Genomic DNA, 5,217 nt, shown 5'->3' on the forward strand with positions numbered 1-5,217 from the left:
AAAATAAATGTTTTTGTTTTTCAATTAAACTCATGTCTCGTGGCTCTTTGAATCATTAAAATCAATCACAGACACATGCGATGATTAGTTTGCCAGGTGAACACAATTAAAGAAAAATCTATTATTAAGGGAACCACCATTTTCAAACAATATGGGAAAGAAACAGGATCTTTCTGCTGCCGAAAAGAGTAAAATAGTCGAATGCCTTGGACAAGGTATGAAAACCTTATATATTTCACAAAAAATTAAGCGTGATCATCGCACTGTTAAGAAATTTGTGGCTGATTCAGAACACACTCGGGCTCGTGCAGATAAAGGCACAACGAGGAAGGTTTTAGCTGGACAAATACATCGGATTGAGAAAGCAGCAGCCAAAATGCCATTGCAAAGCAGCAAACAGATATTTGAAGCTGCTGGTGCCTCTGGAGTCCCACAAACATCAAGGTGTAGGATCCTCCAGAGGCTGGATGCTTGCAGTTATGGATTAACCTTATAGTTGGCCACCTCTAGCCAAGGCTCACAAGCAGAAACAGTTGCAGTGGACTCAGAAACTCATAAAGACTAAAATCAACTTCATGCATTACAATGTACAGTCTCATGCCTCTGCATCATGGGCTGCTACAGGCATAAAAGGAGAAGACTTTCATGGTGTGGCCCCCATCCTGCCCTGACATCAACTCTTATTGAGACTCTTTGGAGCATCCTCAAGCAAAAGATCTGTGAGGGTGGGAGGCAGTTCACATCTGAACAACAGTTATTCTGACATTTTGCAAGGAAATTGAAGCATAAACTCTTCAAAAACTCACCGTTCAATAGATTGTATGTTAAAATGTAACTTGACCTGTTAAGATGTTTACAATTTCATTAAATGTGTCCTTCTGCTGCAAATACAACAAAAGACCATTTTCAGTTCTTTACAACCTGTGAAAAGTTTTGAAACATGTGCGTCATTTGCATTGACAATTTTTAAAGATGAGAGAAAACTATAGYTTGCATAATAATTTGGAACGCAGCGTAAATAAAGACTTTCTTTACCTTAAATAGTGTTCAGGGTGTGGGTTATTACYGCTTTTCTGAGCAGTGTTACGGCACTTCAGGTACAGAATGCAATGCTTGACATAATTGGGTCCTATTTTTTGTGTGTGAAAAGAGCATGCAAGCTGATAAAAGCTGGCAGCGTGATCAAAGTGTTGACGCGTCCCGATCAACATCATACACCTGACACAGCTGTAGTTCATCCAGACAAAATAACAAAATTTGAGGAAGCACATTTCAAACAGCATCAAAAAGCCACCTTGTTTTAAATATGTTGCAGTCTACAGAGTAAAACATTTGATGTACTGATGTTTGTCAAATAAAATGTAATTGTAATGCAACAACTGCAATCTGAATGTTTTTTTTTTTGTTTTCTTGTAAGAAAAAAAAGCACGATGTAAAAGTTTATTCTATTATAGGAGACAAAAAATATTCTTATAGAAGAATTCTGTTTTTCTCCCTCTTCTGTATTTCTTTTAATTTATTACTCATTCATTTTTCCGTAGCACTCCATTTCCTTTTTTTTCCTTCCGAACTGTATTAATTCCTTCTGACCTCCTTATGCAACATTCATTCCTATATTTCTCAAACTAATCCCATCTTCATTTCCTCCACCAGCATCACCCTTACCATCTCTCTTACGGACTCACTCCACATCCAACCCTCACCCATTCATTTGCTCATCTCTTCCACTCTTTTGTCATCTTCCCCCCTTGTAGTTCTCGTCCTCTCAGATGTCAGATCTCTGTCTACTCTTTCTCTTGCCCAGTCATCACATTTTTCACACAGCCCCATCCTTTAATAGGGCCTGTATCATCATACCATATCATGTAGAATACCTGATCACAGCGAGAGATGAAAGACAGCCTCCACCCATTCCCTCACAGATGCACACATAGACACACACATATACACACAATTGCTCTCACAGGCCAGTGGTCTTTTGGGACATGAATCCAAACTGATGGCTGTGTCTGTGTACATTTTTGCACCTCATGTTTGCAGCACAATGCTGATGGGATTGGTATACTGTGACAGGTGAGATGGTGTGTGTTGCAGGAGTGTCCAGTGATGTTTGTATCAACTGCCRGGGGCTTCAGTGATGAGACAAAAGATGCCTTGGAGCCAGTAGTGTCAAATCTGCAGGTACTCATCAAAATAAAAGGAACACCAGCAATAAAACAAATGTCAGGAGAGTGTTAAAGTAGCTCATAGTTACCTTCACATCCAAAGGATCCAATATTTTTCTATCAAGCCTTTCCTACTGCACTGTAAAAAAAAAATACCCCAACAGATCACAAGCAAAATTATTAATTAAATTTTACAATGTTTGGAATTGAGTAAATATTAATTACACGGAATTCTTAATAAGTCATTCATTTAATATAAATAGATTTGAATRGAAAWCAGTACATAATTAATTAAAACCTACGCAAAAATACTGAGTGGAATTAAAAACAATAAACTTCTCAATGTGGAATTAGTACTAATAAAAATGATTTAATTCTACAGCCAAGTATAATGTATCCATCCATCCATTATCTGTCCCATTTAATCCAACAGTCATGTTTTTGGACTGTGGAAGGAAGCCAGAGTGCACGGAGATGACCCACGCATGCACGGAGAGAACATGCAAACTCTACCCAGAAAGGTCCCCAGGCTGGGATTTGAACCAGTGACATTTTTGCTGAAAGACATCAGCTCTACCAACTGAGCCACCGTGCCGGCTAAGTGTAATGTAATTGACTAATAATCMTCTATTAATCTGTACATTGAGATGAACCTAATTAATGAAATAGTGCACTTTTTCTTTCTTTTTGAAAAATGTGAACGGCTAGCCACAAGACATTTGAGGAGAGATGACAAAAAGTTGCTTTCACTGATCATATATCAAAATGTAACTGGTTCACTAATGGACTAGTTATTTCTAAGAAATAAGAATATTTAGATTCAACTTATTTCATTGTTTAAGTTCAAATTAATGTACAGATTAATAGATGTTCAGATATCTGATAACCCTGCACCACACACTTGTTTTWATATATAATTTTTTTAATTAGTAAAATGTTAAGTAGTTTCCTGAGCAGAGTCACTGCAGCTCTACATCAGTCAAAATCATGACACAACATGAAATTTTCATTTCTCTTCTCAGGCCTCCTTTAGTGAATGTGTTCATATAGTATTACTCYGCGTTTGTAACATCTTTCCCTAACATCACTCACTTAAACTGAAGGTTTAATTAAATGTAAAATGTAGGTGTGCAGATGTATTCAACTGTTCTTTTTACATTGGGTTGTGTTTTTCTCTTATCTATGAACATGACCTTGGTAATTGTTCACAAAGAAAAAGAGTAAAATAACTTCCAAACTCCATTTTCTGATAGAACTTTTCTGCTCCTTCCTTTGACTCCCTCTTATTTTTCCTCACGACGGCACAGTATTTCACTTTTATCTACTGATAGCAGGACTTTCTGTTATCTTATTTTGTTTGGGAGAAGATTCAGCAGTTGTATCCACTCYATGATCCCAATAGACGACAAGCTGCAGAACTCCAAGTTTGCAAACTTTACACAGAGAAAAATGATGTCTAACTGAAACTATATTTTCTTTATTCTCCCAGGAAATCTGCTAACCAGAGATATCAGCTGTACAGTGTGTGTCAGTGCTGTAAAACATAAAACTGAGTGTCGTGTGTCTTCCAGCACGTAGCATGTTTGAAATGTAAAGACACAGAAGTCAAGGGGGCGTCGAGACGATTTCACTGTAAAAATGCTTTCAAATAAAAATGACTCTTAAACCAAGTTTGACTATTTCTTCTTTAATACCCAATTTCAATGAAGTTGGGATGGTGTAAAAAAACATAAATAAAAACAGCAAACGAGTTGCAAATCATTTTCCATCCATATTCAATTGAATATACTACAGAGACAAGATATTCAATGTTCAAATGGATAAACTTTATTGGTGTTTGCAAATATTTGTTTATTTTGAATTTGACATCTGCAACACATTCCAAAAACGATGGGACAGGGGCATGTTTACAACTGTGTTACATCACCTTTATTTTTAACAACACTCAATAAGCATTTTGGGAACTGAGGACACCAATTGTTGAAGCAATTTTGATGGAATTATTTCCGCCTTTTTTTTTTTGGTTGATGTACAACTTCAGTTGTTCAACAGTCCAGTGACAGATCTGGACTGCAGGCAGGCCAGTCTAGTACCTGCATATTTTTTACTGAAGTCATGTTGTAATACCACATGCAGAATATGGCTTGGCATTGTCTTATTGACATAAGCAGGGATGTCCCTGAAAAAAACATTGTTTGGTTGACCAGCATAAGTTGTATGAAGTGTCTTGTGGTAAATGGCTTGAACTTATATAGGGCCTTATCAAGTCCACATGGACCCCAAGGCTCTTTACACTTCAGGCATTCACTCATTCCACAAACTGATGGTGGTAAGCTACAGCCACAGCTGTCCTGACAAAGGCAGAGCTGCCATGCACCAGTGCCATAGACCCTCTGACCACCATCAGTAGGAAAGGCRGGTGAAGTGTCTTGCCCAAGGATTCAACGGCTGGACGGGGAATTGAACCGGCGACCTTCAGAAACCAGGACAACTCCCCTTGTTGTATCCAGCCACCCAAAAACACAACAACCAAGACAGATGGAACAGGGGATCGAACCAACAACCCTGTTGGTGGGTTGCYGGTTGCAAGACAACCCCCCCAATCAGTCACCCTATAGGTTGAAACTAATTTGCAAATAACCGTATTCTGATTTTATTTATGTTTTACACTACGTCCCAACTACAGTGGAACTGGAGTTGAAGACTAAACTGACAATTTCAAGACACTGAGCACATGCTGAACAAYGGTTGAACTTAATTATTAAACAACTCAAAAAGAAATTCAAGACACTGATGATACACAGATACAAACACTGCTTTTGTTTGAAGATATGATCCTGAGTTTTGGTGGTMCCACAGCATGTGGTACCACCAAAACTCAGGATCATTCATGCATTCAAGCAAATGTTTGGTTTTGAGACCTTAAGACTTGTACAAACCTCATTTCCCCAAAACTAGGAAGTTTTAAATGCAAAGAAAGAAAGAAAGAAAGAAAGAAAGAAAGAAAGAAAGAAAGAAAGAAAGAAAGAAAGAAAGAAAGAAAGAAAGAAAG

The sequence above is a fragment of the Austrofundulus limnaeus genome, unplaced genomic scaffold (genome assembly GCF_001266775.1).
Source record: "Austrofundulus limnaeus strain Quisiro unplaced genomic scaffold, Austrofundulus_limnaeus-1.0 Scaffold49, whole genome shotgun sequence".
Taxonomy (NCBI): Eukaryota; Metazoa; Chordata; class Actinopteri; order Cyprinodontiformes; family Rivulidae; genus Austrofundulus; species Austrofundulus limnaeus.